The sequence below is a fragment of the Lemur catta genome, chromosome 20 (genome assembly GCF_020740605.2).
Source record: "Lemur catta isolate mLemCat1 chromosome 20, mLemCat1.pri, whole genome shotgun sequence".
Lineage (NCBI taxonomy): Eukaryota > Metazoa > Chordata > Mammalia > Primates > Lemuridae > Lemur > Lemur catta.
The window spans coordinates 17984326-18000682 of NC_059147.1; positions in this window are offsets into that span (position 1 = coordinate 17984326).

Sequence of the window (16357 nt, forward strand, 5' to 3'; positions counted from 1 at the left end):
TGGGAGTTGAGTTTCCTGGCCTCGCTCTTGCTGTCAGTCGTTTGTCTTCTCCGTGTCCCAGATGGGCTGTTGGATTTCCAGGGCATCTGGTCCCTTCTCATTACTGAAAAAGCTGCCCTAAAACAGGATAAGGTCAAAGAATAAAACAAGCCTCTTGATGTGCTCTGCTTACCTATTTCCTGAGGAACACAGTGCTCTAATTAGGAACTCTGCATAAGGTCTCTAGGGACAAAAGGGGGCACATTAAGAACTACATTTTGAGTGAGCTGTGCCTTACTGGAGCCAGTAAGGAGGAACTGGACTAAGAGCCCTGGCGGATGCTTAGCCCGGTGCCTGCCTGTCTTCATGACAACCGTTCAGCAGATTAGCCAACAGGCTGGCACTGCGGAAGGGCAGGAGAACTGGAGAGAGTGGAGTGATGGTGCTTCTGGCACCTGGGCAGGGACCAGGAAGGCCAGGTGACGGGCTCTCCAGGTGCTGTGCTGCCTCGTGGCATCAGCAGAACAGAGGTGGTCCAGTGGGTGTAACAAGATGGAGGATGTGATGTGATGTAGTTAGCGTGGCATGGTGTGGTTTGTGTGGTCTGGCATGTCATCGCCGAAAGGGCCAAGAACAGGCTCTCAAGAGTGTGGTCTTCCGCTTTTTGGTATCATTCCTTACCCAGAACTGGAATTGCTCAGGCGTGTTGGGTAAGACTGATGACTTTTTTAATTACCAAAACTAGAAGTGAACAGCAGCAATTGGTCTGAGAATGGTGGGCTCCTGGGGAAGGATCAGAACCTCTCCGCTGCAGCAACAAATGATCGCATGGTCCCATGTGCCAGGTGCTTCCTCACATTTATCTAGTTAGAGCCTCTGCCCATCTTTCAGAAGAGGAAACTTGCCTGAGGTCATCCAGTAAAACAGCTCATCCATGGGGCATGACTGGAGCCAGGATGTGGGAGGGAGCAAGATAAAACAGCCTCCCATCGCCTTCTGGGTCCCAGTGCCATGTTGGGAAGGAAAGATTTGAGGGCAAGTGGCTGGAAGAATCATAGGTTGAGGAGGTACTTGCAGTCGAAGGGGATGGCAGCTGGACCGCCAGTGCCAAAGGTTTTCACCAGAGTTCACCAAAATGTGGGCACACTGGCTTCAGCTCCCGATCCTGCCCACACCAGGGCAGTGTCTGAATCGCGCTCTGGCAGGGGAGGCATGCTGCCGGGAAGCCCTCCCCTACACGCCCTTCGGCCTTGGTTCAGACAGGCCTGGTGGCAGGTGTCACCCACGTGTAAGCTCCACTCGTGATCGCCGTTCTGTGCTGAGCAGTGTAGTGAGTGTTACCCTCTCCTCTGTGGGAGGCTGCCTGGGGTTAGGGAGTGAGAGGAGGAGGGACTCTGCCCAGATGGCCTCAGCCACTTGGTGCGTGGGAGGCTCAGAGTTGGGTACAGTGTGTGCCGTTCCCACCGCCCCACCTTCCCCAGGCTCGCAGGTGTGCCCAGGTTTCCCGCCTCGGCCTTTTCTGCTAAGTCTCTTTTACTGCTGCTTTTGTTTATGCCCTCGTAGGCAACTTAGATCCAAAAACACTGCCTGATGCAATCTTTGTGCACAGGCAAGTGGACTTCTAGAAGGAAATGGATGTAGAAGTCCAGCAGTGTCCTCCCCAGGGCCCTGCAGCGGCCTGCGCCACAAAGCCCCTTCTCAGGGCCTCCCTCCGTAGTCTGAAGCCAGCTTTCATTGTTTGTGACCTCAGAAAGCTGATGGGTAGGCTGCCTGAGTCTGTGCTCATATAAGGTACAAGGTGCCTGCGCTGAGGATGAGGGTGAGAAACTAACAGAAGGAGAGTGCCATCGGGTCAGACACCGGGTGGCATCCTGCCTCTGATTTTCCTAGCTCAGCCTCTCTGAGTCTCAGATCCCTCTCCTTCGAAAGGTTGCTGAGCGTAGTTAGTAATCCTGCTCTGCCCGTCCCACAACATTTTATTCAACGAAATACACTATCCAAGTGTTAAGTTACTATAATTAAATTGTCCACCTAGCTCCTTGTTCCCAAGAAAGCCACACATATGGATGTATAAATCAGAACCACTTCAGAGAACACTTTGGCAATTGTCTAATAAATCTGGAGCTGGACATGGTCCGTGACAAAGGCACACCCTTGAGAAGCACCAGCAGGTGCACAGGAGGCAGGATTACAGCTTAAGTATCCCTTATTGGATTCTTGCTTGGGACCAGAAGTGTTTCAGATTTTGGATTTTGGGGGGGTTGGGAATATTTGCATTATACTGGTTCAGCATCCCAAATCTGAAAATCTGAAATTCAGAATGCTCCAGTGAGCACTTCCTTTGAACGTCATGTCAACATTCAAAAAGTTTCATATTTGGGAGCATTTTGGATTTTAGATTTTCAGATTTGGGATGCTCAACCTGTATTGGGAATTATGAAAACCTGAAAACCACTGTAGGGGAGGGAGGAAAAATGTGTCTCCTTCCCACTTCGGGTCTCCAGCTGGGCCTAAGAATTAAACTCACGTAAGACAGATGAACAGGAGAAGAGCATACAGGCTTTAATTTTTTACATGTATGTGGGAGTCCTTACAAGAACCAGGACCCAAAGAATCAGAGTTGACCACTTAATATGCTGACTTGGGCAAAGAGTAATAAATTGCGAAAATGTGACAAGGCAAAGAGGCTTGGTAGTTAAATTGGGGTGGAAAAGAGACTCAAAAGATAAGAGTTAGTTTAACAAAGTTTGTTTGTACAGATTTCTCTCATCCTTGACTTCCTGTCCTTGGTGATAAGAACATCTCTTTCCTTTTGGTAAAAGGGAAGACACAGTTCACATGCTAATTTCATCGGCTTTTAAGCAAAAGAAGGAAGGTCAGAGTGTCCTTGCATCTGCTATTTTTCAAGTGCCTTTAACTCAACATAGTCAATAGGCCAGAGTGGCGTATTTTGGGGTGGCACGTTCTAAACGCCTTCACGACCCAGTGCCCACCAAGAGAATGGATCAATTGTGAAAAGTCACACAATAGCATACGATTCAGCAGCGAAATGAACCAACTGGGGCCATGTGCATCAACATAGCCATGTAACCAGCATTGATGCAATTTGCAAAAAGCAAATTGCAAAAGGCTTACTGCATGATCCCGGTTGTACAAATTTAACAATATGCAAATACAGAGGTGATGGTTGCCCACCGTGTGAATGCACTAAATGCTACTGAATTAATTATACACCTTAAAATGGTTTGTGTTGTGTTCTGTGAATCTCACCTCAATAAAAATTTTTATTTATTTTTTTTATTTTTATTTTTTATTTTTTTTTTGAGACACAGTCTCACTCTGTTGCCCGGGCTAGAGTGAGTGCCGTGGCGTCAGCCTAGCTCACAGCAACCTCAAACTCCTGGGCTCGAGCAATCCTCCTGCCTCAGCCTCCCGATTAGCGGGGACTACAGGCATGTACCACCATGCCCGGCTAATTTTTTATATATATATGTTTTTAGCTGTCCGTATAATTTATTTTCTATTTTTTGTAGAGACGGGGTCTCCCTCTTGCTCAGGCTGGTCTTGAACTCCTGAGCTCAAACAATCCACCCGCCTCGGCCTCCCAGAGTGCTAGGATTATAGGCGTGAGCCACCACGCCCGGCCAATAAAAATTTTTAAACATGTAAAAGATACTATATACTGGTTCAGAACGTGCATATATATAGTGATATATAGTGATTAACACTAAGCTCAGCATAGGGATAGGGAAGGCCATATGACCAGAAAAAGAATTAAAAAGGAGCTTCATTCACAGGTGTGGTTTTATATCTTAAATTGGGAGGTAGGGACACAGATATTTCTTACATTATTTATTTATTTAGAGATGAGGATCTCTATATGTTGTCTAGGCTGGTCTCAAATTTCTAGCCTCAAGCGATCCTCCAGCCTTGGCCTCCCAGAGTGTGGAGATTATAGGTGTAAGCCACTGCACCCAGCTTCTATTATATCTTCTTATTTATCTGAAATATTCTGAGATAACTTTTTTCAGAAGAAAGACAAGCCAGCATTTAAGCTTGCATTGCCTCAGTCAGCTTCCCTTCCAGAGGCCCAAAGGAGGAGCAGTTCAGGATGGATGGGTTGCCGTGGTGATGAGCTTGCTGGGCATCAGGGAGCTTTCTCTGCATCCCATTCTAGGTAGCAGGCATTTCAGAGTCGTCTCCCCAGGTGGCTGCTAGAACATTTCCCAGGAGATAAGTGACTCACATAGGTGACCTGCCAGGTGCCCCCACACGCCTTTCTCTGCAGAGCAGGTGTGGGGAGGCCAGCAGGTGTGGGGAGCCCAGGGCAGCCAAGGGGGCTGGACCAGGCTGTGAGCCACTCCCCGTGCAGCTGCCTGGTGAGATTGCCCCTCCCAGCCGATGGTGCCCAGTCACCCTCTCCACCCCCCCACCCCACAACACGGCCTTGACAGATGCACAGAGACAGGACGTGAACAGGCCATATGTTAGAAGGATGCTGCACAGGCCTCGACTTGTTGGATGCAAAATGAATGGTTCCTGACCTGGATAAATGAGCTTGAAATTTGATGATACCAAACTGAATTACACTCACCGTGTGATTTTCTGGCAGGAGTCATAGGGCTGCCTATCCTCAAACTCTGTCCAATATCCTGAGCTGTCCCAGGGCCCTTGGGCCCCAGCTGGGCCTTGAGCCAGTTGTGCGTGCCTTCTCTCAACAGGAGGTGTAGCCAAAACTCCTGAGGGTGTGGTGGGGTCTTGCTGGGTGGAGCCCTCCTGTCCTGGGTCCTCCGACACATTTGCATCCTAGCCCAGGACTGCTGGAGTTTGAGGCAGAGGCACCCTGACTGACACGTGGGGCACGTCTGGCCCCAGTATTGGATCTTTGAGTTTGAGGTTCGGGGTCCTAAGACATGAGGAGGGAAACCTGCCCATCCTTCAGTGACTGCCTCTCCCCACCCCTGCCTGTACCAGCGGTGTCTGATGTGTGCCCTTGAGCCAGCTGCAGACAACTAGGCTAGAACTGATAAGAATAAGCGTCATTGTAGAGGCCTGTTTTGTCTTTGCAATGCAAGTGGCGTTTTCCAAAAAACTGCAAATACTCCATGTGGTATAATAAAATAGTAAATATTTGGCTTTTGTGTTTCTGGCACAGAGCTCCTAATACCCTTAGAATTTACTGTCTTTTGTGTGCAAATGAGGGATCCTGGCCTATCCAGGGGGAGCCCTAGATAGCTTCAGGATGGGGGCTGGTTGACCTAAAAACCTACCAACCAACATACCGTGTGATCAGAGGGTTAGAACTGTCAGGGAGGGGAGGAGGCCAGAGATTGAGTCCAATCACTCACAGTGATGATTGGAATGAACGGAATGAAACCTCCATGAAGACCCTTAAACAACAGGGTTGAGGGAGGTTGGTGAACACAGCTCCATACCAGGAGGGTGTTTTACCCCCAAGTCCAGGGGGACAGAAGCTCCTGTACTCAGGACCCTCACCCTGTGTACTTTTTCATCATATCCGATATAATAAACTGCAGTAGCGTATAAGTGTAGCAGTAGCAACTTCCTGAGTCTATGAGTTATTCTAGCAAATTCTCAAACCTGATAGGGGGAAGGGGTTGTAGAAACTCCCAAATTTGTAGTCAGCTGGGCAGAAGTGTGTGTAGTCCGGGCATCCCATTTGCAGTTGATGTCTGACATGGGGGCAGAAGCCCTTAACCTATCGGGTATTTGCTAATTCTGAGTAGTGTCGGAGTTGAATTAAATTGTTGGACATTCAGTTGGCGTTGGAGAATTGGTTGGTGTTGGAAAGAACCACACACTCCACTTTCATCTAACTCTTCCCTTAAGGCCAAACAACTGCCACAGACAAGTTGAGAGGCAGCGTGATACTGTGAAAGACACCCACATTGGACACCCAGATTCCATTTTTTTTTTGGTAAAGATGAGGTCTCCCTGTGTTGCCCAGGTTAGTCTCAAACTCCTGGCCTCGAGTGATCCCCCTGCCTCAGCCTCCCAAAGTACTGGGATTACAGGCGTGAGCCACCACGCCCGGCCGGACACCCGGATTCTAATCCCTACTCTGCTGACTAGCTTGTGGCCATCTGCCTCCCGGACTTCATTCTTGCATCTGTAAAATGAGGGGGTGGATTAAATAATCCCTGGGGTTTAGCACTAGGAATCTACATTTCTAACAAGCAACCTGGTGATTCTTAGGCACTCCGAAGTTTGAGAACCACTGCGTACCTGCAAAAAAATTAAAAAGCCTCCAGCTATGTATTTAAGAAAATTACATCTTCCTTTATCCTTGCCACTTCAAATACTTCAAATTCCTAAACTGCCACACCAGCAAAGCCATAATGAGCACGCCAGCCCAGGTTCCCTCCCTGACTTCTGCTGACACTCACCTGCAGGAACTATCTCGGGAACTATCTCGTGCTTCCCAAAGTCTTTGGAGCCCCAGCAAAGGGTTTGGCTGAAGTCTCCCTAAACTTGTCAGTAACTTGGAGAAGCAGCTGAAGTCAGGCCTGAGAAGCAAGGGAGAAACTCAAACGACAAAATCCACCCCAGTCCCAACAAACACAGCTGCAGAGGCAACACTTTGCTGCCAGGTTGGCAACAGATGGTAAAACCCGTGCACACGCACACACACTCACACTGGCTAAGCCGAGTCTGTGGCGTGTCAGCGAGGTTGTCCTGCAGCTCAGAGGAGACCCAACCACGAGACACACAACGCTCCTGTCAAAACAAGCCCTGCGAGGGCGGATCCTCCCTGCCCAGCCAGCTCAGCCAGGGGAGCCCCACCGGCCCTTCCTGCCAAAACCGGAGCTCTGCCAGCTCTTTTCTCCTCTTTCCCTGTGACACACCTCTGCTGTTCTGATGAGAGAAGAAATCTGTTCATTGTTTGAAAATTTGAAAGCAGTAAAATTAAACAAAGAAAATTTAAATCTCCTCATCTTACAGAGAAAACGACTGTATGCACTTGGAATACTTTCAGCCTTTTTTCATATGTTTTTCATAACTTTTCTTAACGTGATTGGGACTATAGTGAACCTGTGCGATTCAATACAGAAGTCACTCACCACATTGTGGCTATTGAAATTTGAAATTTATTAAAATTAAAAATTCTACAGTACTGCATGGGTACAATAAAAAAGAAAAAAATTAAATTGAATCAAAAATTCAGTTATTGCGCTAGCCAAGATTTCAAGCGTTCAAGAGTCACATGTGGGCCGGGCGGTGGCTCACGCCTGTAATCCTAACACTCTGGGAGGCCGAGGCGGGAGGATCACTTCAGCTCAGGAGTTCAAGACCAGCCTGAGCAAGAGCGAGACACCGTCTCTACTAAAAATAGAAAGAAATTAGCAAAAAAAAAAAAAAAAAAAAAGTCACATGTGACTCGTGTCTACAATATGGGAAATTGTGGGTAAGAACATTTCCATTATCGCAGAATCATATCAGACTGCACTGGAATATGCAGTCTTGTGTTCTTTTTTTTAACCTAATGTTATAATATGAGCATTTCCCCATTTACTCAAACGTTCTCTGAAAACGTGGTTGTAAGTAAGGGCTGCATAGCTTGCCATGACGCGGTCACACCATAGTTTACCGATGTCGCCCCACAGGCTATTTGGTCACCCACTCATCATCATAAATAACGCTGGGATCAACTGCTTTGCCCTTAGGTCTTCAGCTGCATCCCCGATTATTCCTAGATTACAGTTACAAGTGGAGTCGTGTCACGGAAGGCGCACATTGTCAAGGCCGTGAAATAGAATCCTGATTACCTCCCAGAAAGTTTTCTCCCACTCGGACGGGGCCGGTGTGCTCCTCTCCGCTTGTGTGAACCCCCTGAGAAGAAAAGATTCATGGAGGAAGCCCTGTCTGCCTGTCTCTGAGTAGAGACCTGCCCTGAACTAGGAGAAGAATGGCCATCCGAGGACAGACCAGACTGGATTGTCACTGAGTTCCAGAACCGTCTGCCGTGCCAGCCCAGCGCGCTGTCTGGAGGAGGCATTCGGATAGGGCAGGGACATGCCCAAGTGACCCTGATTCATCCCAAGCCCAGCTTTGCGGCACACTCATCTGGGAGTTGCTCTGAACACTTTATCCTCTCGCCTTCGGGGCAAGTGAGTTGTGCTCATTGAGAGGCGGGGTTCGCGTCACTTCCCTCGTGCTCCCAGGTGGGTCTGGCTTTGGTGCGCAGGTCCACGTTTGCCTTGCTCTCTGCCTCACGACGCCCGTGCTCTGATCGCACCCTCTCTGCCTTCACCTTCCCTGACTCCGGCTCCTCTTCCTCTCGACCACGTGCCTCTCTCGTCTCAGTTGCCCTCCTTTGCGTGTCATGTGCCCTGGGTCTCCAGGTCTGTCTGGACTTGGGACACACAGAGTCCGGGTTAGGGCCCCCTGCATCCATCCCGGCACCACTCTCTTTTGCAATTTCGGCTGCTTCACGCAGCCTCGCTTTTGCTGTCTGCAGAATGGAAATGCCCCCTGACAATCATGAAGCAACGAGACTGGGCTTGGGGCAGCTCTTCCCTTCACTGCCTCGGAGGAGGAGATGCAGCTCCCGGCCGGCCAGGCTGCGGCACCGGAGAGCGGGAGGTGGTGCCAGCTGGGCTTCTGTGCTTGCAGACGGGGACTGGCCCCCGCTCTCAGCCACGCGGGACCACGCGATGCCCAAGACGAGCTGGGTGGGCTGAGGCCGCTGTAGACCTCAGGGCGGGTGGAGACGGGTGAAGGGATGGTCTGAGAGGCAGCCTTTCAAAGTCAAAAGTGGCATCCTCCTCAGGTGAGAGAGGGAGAATAACAAAGGAAAAAAAGAAAACAAAAAATGGACAATACCAAGTACTAGCGAGGATGTAGAGCAACTAGAATTCTCATACATTACTAGCGGGAATGCAAAATAGTCTGGCCAGTTTGTACAGCTTCTTCTAGAACCTTCTGTCAGACATCCCTGTCAAACATTGAGCCCAAGGGCCTTATGTAAAGAAACTGCCCACGATTAGCCAAGAGACCAGGACTTGGGCCAGCGTCCAGCGACTGTGTTAGCCCGGCCTCCGCTCAGCCCCCGGGCAAACGCAGGGGCGTCCTTTTGGAGGGGCAGGGCCATCTGCTGCCGCAGGCAGTTCTAGAAGCAAGAAGCGGGGGGCTGGTGGGTGGAGGATGGAGAGACCGAGTCAAACAGCGATTCCCACTGAGCGCCTCCTGCGTGCCAGGTGCCACACCAGCCTTATACCCGAGTCCTTCCAGGGCCACCCACATAGGGTGGAACAGGGATGGCGCTCCCCGCAGTTGTGAGATGTGAGATATTTTGCTGCTCTATTAATGGGGAAAAAACATGCCCAGGGAGTATAAATACCTTGCTGAAGTTCACACGGTAGGACGGTAGGACTAGAACCCAGGCCAGCCCCCGCCCCGCCCTGCCACTGGAAGTCAGAGGTGACAGGGAGCCTGGCTTCTCGCCAAAGCGCAGACCTCGCTCCCCACAGCGAGTTCCTGTTTTCACAGGCTCAGCCTCGCTCCCAGGGAGCGGCGAGATTTTCCCAGCGCCCCACTCCCACCCGGGGCAGGCCCTTGGCCTCCGGCGACATCACAGAGCAGCTGACCGGGTGCCTGGCATTCAGGCCTCGCTGAGAACATGAAACTGCTGCTCTGGGGACGCGCTCCGGTGACCCCGGTGTGGCAGCCGCTCTTTCGGCTCTTTAATAATTTAGAGAATGTATACTATTCAGCAGGCAGCTCCATCTCTGGGTTCAGAAACACAATGCCCTGGGGATGGTTTCCAGTGGAGAGTGACATTCCACTTGTCACAGTCACCGAGGACAGGAGCCTGTTCCTGGAAGGGGCTCTGGTCTCTGGGTGTTTGCAAACATCCTAGAAGACCAGGAGGCCGACAGCCGGGGCCCTGGGAGCCGAGGTGAGGGCCTGGGGGTCTGCCGCAGCTCAGCGGTCCCCCCAGCACCGCCCTTTGTACCCCTTGCCTGGTTGGGGGGTGCGGGGGCTGCACAGATTGGGGTGTGTGGCTCCACATTGCTGCTCACGGCTTGATTGCTCCCCCCAGCCCACCCCAGCCTCCCTCAGTGTCTGCCTCTGGGAAAGACCCTCGCACCAGCCCCCAGAGGGTCCGTGGGAACCTTTCCAGGGAGGCTTGCAGCTCCTACCACTTGGTAACTGCATTTTTCCCTCAAAAATCGTTCTTAAAAAAAGAGTTACACTTGAAAACATGATGCTAAGTGAAATAAGCCAGGCACAAAAGGACAGATAATGTCTGATTTCATTTATACAAAGTACCTAGAATAAGCAAGTTCATAGAGACAAAAGCAGAAAGCAGTTGCCAGGGGGTGGGGTAGGGGGTGGGCAGTTATTGTTTAATGAATAATGAGTTTGGGGTTTTTTGTTTGGTTTTTGTGTATTTTTTGAGACACAGTCTCACTCAGTTGCCCAGGCTAGTCTCAAACTCCTGGGCTCAAGCGATCCTCCCGCCTCAGCCTCCCAAATTGCCAGGACTTTAGGCGTGTGCCACCATGACTGCCTAATTTTTTTAATTTTTTGTAGAGATGGGGTCTTGCTATGTTGCACAGGCTGGTCTCGAACTCCTGGCCTCAAGCAATCCTCCCACCTCAGGCTCCCAAAGTGCTGGGGTTACAGGCCTTTGCCACCATGCCCAACCACGAATGGAAAGTTTTTGTTTAGGATGATGAAAATGTTCTGAAAATAGACAGTGATTGTTGTACAACATTGTGAATGTACTTAATGCCACTGAATTGTACACTTAAAAATGGTTAAGCCGGGTGCAGTGGTGTGCACCTATAGTCCCAGCTACTCGGGAGGCTGAGGAGGGAGGATCACTTGAGCACAGGAGTTCAAGACCGGCCTGGGCAACATAATGAGACCCCTGATCTCTACAAAAAAAAAAAAGGGTTAAAATGGTAAGTTTTATGTTATGTATATTTTGCTACAACTTAAAAAGTGTGTTTACTATAAAAAATTACACAAGGAATGAATGAATTCAAGAAAAATTAGAGAATTAAGCAAATAAACCCATTCTCTGACCCCCTCACCAAAACAAACTAACCTGTGAAATTCTAATCCAAGGAGAAAAGTCCCACTTATGGACCACACAGAACAAGGCATCCAAAAGGCCCTCACTAAATATTATACAGTGATAGAAAAAAATCCTACCCCTTCCTCCAAGAGAGCCACAGCTGACATTTTGGTGCCTATCCTCCCAGTGCAAATATACGACATAAATATAAATATGCGAATTTTTATGAAAATAGGGTTCCACTATTCCTATTACTTTGAAGCCTATTTTTTTCTCACTTCTCAGTACACTGTAAACATATGTTCCATGTCCTGCCCCGTCGTTTGTGGTAGCCGCCCAGATTCTGCTGTGAGTGTTCCACGACTTGTTAGCTAACGGATGCCCGCTACAGAACACGTAAGTTGGTCCCAAGTTGTTGGCATCACGGTCATAAGAAAAGCTGCAAGTAGCATCCTTGCACGTATAGCTTTGGCTATTTGTGGGTGCATTTTTTAGGATAAATTCCTGGATTTTCTGGGTCAGAAGGGTCCGTCCATGTGAGGGGCCTGCCCGCATCTTGGGAGATGTTGCTTAACTGAACAAAAGGATTCCTGCATTTTGCCCAATCTCAGCCATGGTACCCAGTGGGGCAGTGGGGGAGGGGCTCAGGGGTCTCCCCTGTGCCACCTAGCTGCCAAGGAGTTATCAGTTCTCTTACCCACAGAGGGTGTGGTCTGCAACCAGAGGACAAGAGTGAGTGTCTGCGTGAGAAATCAGGACTAGGTCCCAGCCCTGAGAACGGCGAGGGCCATGCACGAGCCTCCCAGTGTCTGCTGAATAACAGCCCCCAAAGGTGTCCTCCCCCTGAGCCCTGCAATCTGTGACTGTGCTACCTAACAAGGCAAAAGGTGCTTTGCAGATGTGATTCAGTGAAGGACTCTGAGGTGGAGAGAATTCGCTGGATTCTCCAGGCGGGCCCCATGTCATCACAAGGGTCCCTATGAGCAGAAGGCAAGAGGGTAGGAGGCAGAGAAGGAGATGGAGGATGCAAGCAGGGGTCGGAGTGATGCGTGGGCCACGAGCCCAGGAGGAGTGGGTGGCCTCTACAAGCTGGAAATGGCAGGGAAAAGGATTCTCCCCTAGAGCCTCCCAAAGGAATGCAGTTCTGACAATGGATTTTGGACTTCTGTTTTCCAGAGCTGTCAAGTAATAAATTTGTGTTGTTTTGAGCCTCTAAGTTTCTGATGATTTGTTACAGCAGCAACAGGAAACTAATACATCCCTTTCCCCGGGTCTTGAAAGCCCCATTGACTAAGGGACAGTGGTCTCCCTCTGCCCCCCACAGCCTGATGTCCTGGACATCCCCCCTGCCACCAGCTGTCTCCTCCAGGCAGAGTGCACCCAAGGTTCTATGCATGGGGGACAGACAAGGGGGTGGCCTGCCCCAGCCCCCAAGGCCCACTCTTGATCAGACTGTGAAATCACCCTCAAGGATGTTGGAAACTGAACACGTTTAAGGAAGTGTGAGGTGGTACCAGGACTGAGTCCTGGGGTCCAGCCTGGCTGCCTGATGGGATCCCCATCCACTTCACAAAAGCTGAGTCTTTCTTTCTGTGCCAGTCTGACTTACCTTCCTGGGGAGAGATAGTCCTTCACACTTTAGAGAAAGATAGGGCATCTGGTACCTGGTAATGTGGTGTTACTACAGAGTAGTAGACGTCGTCTCTCATCTTGAAAACCAGGCTTGGGGTGGGCAGTTCCTGTTCCCACCCGCTCTACAGCTCACAGGATGTCTTCAGCCACCCACATTCCTGAAGGTACCCTCCAGGCCTCCCAGGATCAAACTCAGTTCTTGCCTTCCATAGGGAGCAAGAGGCATAACCACGCCTGACTCATGTGTGTGGCAACCATGGTCACTGCCATTTAATCAGCAAGGCCTCTGTGCCAGGTCCAGTGCCCCAAACTTTACCTGTGTCATTTAACCAAAACCTCTCAAGGAACCAGGGAATAGTCTCCCATTTTACAGATGAGGAAACAGCCCAAGCAGGTTAACTTGCATACACAAGGGCATTTAGCCACAAGCAGCACGGCCGGGTTAAAACCAGTCGGTCTGACTTCAGAGCCCAGATTCGCCCGGAGTCGGTGCAAGCATTTCCTTTGGCTCATTCAGTCAACGTTTCAAGATCCAAAGATTTTTTTAAAAACACAGTCTGGATTTCTAGATTCTCTTGAAAAATCTGATTCACCAATCGAAAGAGCTCCCCATGGCCAAAGCAGGAACAATTTGAGCTACAAAATACATAAAGTAGTATTGGGTTATAAACCGAAGTGTAAAATAAACACCCATGAGCTGATAGTGAAAGGCAAATCAGTGCAGAAGAAATTCCAAGTAATTTATGTAGCTGCCCCGCCCTCAACGAGGTGGGACTAAACTCCCCACCCCGCAAGCATGGGCTAAACACAGTGACTGCCTGCCAAGGAGAACCACAGGGAAAGCAGAGGGGAAAGAGCAGCTTTACGGTGCAGAGACCGGACAGGCACACCTCAGCCAGGTGCTCAAGGTCAACATCAACAGTGATGTCATGTCATAGTAGGTACCCTTGACATGATGTAGTGAGAACGACACTGTCCCTCTGCGGCTGTCCTCCCCAAAACCAACAACCCCAGTCCAATCCTGACAAAAACATCAGACAAATCCCAATGGAGAGTCATCCTATAAAGTCCCCGGCCACCTGACACCTCAAAACTGTCAAGGTCATCATAAACAAGGAAACTCTGAGAAACTGGCACAGCCCAGAGGAACCAGAGGAGACAGGACAACTAAATGCAGTGTGGGACCTTGGATGGGATCCCAGAACAGAAGAAGGATGAGGAGATCTGAATGAAGTGTGGGCGTTAGTTAATAAGGATGCGTCAATAGTGGTTCATTAATGGTGACAAATGTACCATACTGATGTAAAATTGTTACACAGTGCCTGGAAGGCGCCTTCGAAGATTCGCTGCACACTCCTGGGCTAGGGGCTCCTTTGCCAGAGAAGCCCCCAGTTCCCAAGGTGGGCAGAGACAGAAGGAGCCACCTCCCAGCCCTCAGCCCCTCTAGACATGGCAAGGCCCAGGGGACACAGTGCTTGGTGTTGAGAGCGCTGGGTTGAAGCTGGTCTCTGCACAGGTTTACCCTGTAGCCATGTCCAAATTCCTTTCCCTCGAAGTGCCAGGAACAACAATGACCCCTGCCTCCCTGGGGTCTGACCCAGCGCCCGTGGGTGTGAGGGCCCTGGTCAGCCCTCAAGGACCTTCTCGGGCGGGGTGCTGGCGCCTGCTTAGGCAGCCCAGCTGTTGCTTCTGGTCTGAACTGCCAGGCACGAGGAGCCCAGAGGCCGTTCCCTGCAGGACCCAGTGAGTCATCCTGGGATCATTTGCTGGCCAGGGCGGGTGAGGGAGGAGCTGCCTTTACAGACACCTGGTACAGTCAGGAAAGGGCCTTCAGTGCCCTGTGGGGCACCTCTGGCTGCCTCCAAGCGCGCACCCCAAGGATCCTGGCCTTGGAGTAAGGGAAGGTGCTAGCCAGGGCCCCTCTCTCTGTGCTAAGGGATGAGCTAGTGACGCCTTTCTGCTTAAGGGCTGCGAGGACCCAGCCCCAGGGGCGCCCCTCCCCTGGGTTCCCACTTCCCTGCACCCAGGGGTGTGGAAGGGGTCTTTCCCTCTACTGCCCACTGCGTTCTGGCCCAGGGACCTAGAGATGGGGGAGATGGGAGAGGAGACAGAAGCCCTGGGCCATACGACAGAGCCGCCAAAGTGGGAGAGACAGAGGGGAGGCGGAGCCTGGCCCTGGAGTGGAGGGGAGGACAGGGGAGGGGACGGAGGGTGCCCGGGTGGCGTCAGGGCCTGAGAGACAGTGGGGCGTGTGGCCGGGAGCGCGGGCGCCAGGCTGAGCTGCTGCTCCCAGCTCAGGAGCCCCTGTGCCAGCTGGACGCTGGAGGGTGGGCACGGGCAGGGCTGTGCGCCAGACATGCACAGAGCGCCCTTTCAGGAGATGGCAGCTGTCGGTCCAGACTCCCCTGCTGGCTGTGGCCCTGCCTGCCCCCTCCAACGCCTTGCTGAGCACCGGGCTGGGGACACTGAAGTGCACAACTGGGAACCCCACTCGAGGGGTGAAGGGGGCAACCCTTCTCAATTGGGCTTGGGGTGGGGGACCCCCTCATCAGTGTCAGGACAGGGACCTGGGGCTTGTGGCAGGCCTCCATTGCCCCCTTTCTCGCATGTCTCACACTCCTGTCATTGCCAGTGGCTAGTTAGGACCCTCCTCGGGACACCCCTGGGAGGAGGAAGGCCAAAAGCCTTCCAAACTCCAATAAGTGACCTGCTGACAGGGGCTTTTGAGGTCTGGAGAGCTGGGGCCAGACGTGGGCCTCCAGGGAAGCCAGCCTGCTGCCTGTGTCAGCTTCCTCCATCCTGTCACCGTGGGCCTCCTGGCACAGCACACCCGTCAGGCAGAAGAGCCTGTCCCCTAGGCACATGCACACACACAGAGATTTCCTAGGGGCCGGAGCTCCCCAGGTACCCCTATGAGCCCGGGCTGCTGCCAACCAGCTTCATGGAAACAGCTGTGTCCTTCCTCCCCAGGGTCACTGCCCTGGCCTCCACCCAGCCTGGTCTAGGTGCTCACTCGCCCTCCCTGGGCAGCAGAGCAGAGTGGTCAGACCCCTGGTTCTTCCTTTTGGTAGCTGAGGGGTCTCAGAGCCTCAGCCTATTAAATGTAACCTGGAAGCAGCAGCCAGGTCTACCTGGCAGGGGGTGGGGGTGGGGTCAGGACAAACATGTATGTGCCCAGTGGTTGCAGGTACCATGTTTAGGCACCATGTCACATGAGAACAGCTGAAGAAATTGAGGGTGTTTCACTTGGGGAAAGCAAGGCTCAGGTCCGCGAATGCACGTCTGCCAGCATCTGAAGGGGTGGTCCTCGGCCCAGCCGGCCTGGCTGTGGGTGAGCCCGTTTGTGGGGTCACCGGGAGACGGGAGGGAGCAGGGATCCCCCCTCGAAGCAGTCCGGATCCCACCGTCGGGTGACCCGAGGAGGAGCCAGTGTGTCGGGAGCTCCTCTTCCCTGGGGGTGGGGGCAGAGGCGCCCTGGCAGCGCCGCGCGGGCTGTCGGGGGTCTCTAGGCGCCCCCGGCTGGGGCCCGCAGAGCGGTTCTCGGAACCCGGCTCCGCCAGCGGGCCGTGGCCTTCGGCCCGACCGAGCCCCTCCCCCGTCCGCGCCGGACACGGGGACTGGGAGCCGGGCCAGGGCCACGGGCAGGCGCCCAGCACTCAGGGATGTGCAATGTGGGGGTGGGGCGCCCGGGTGGGCGAA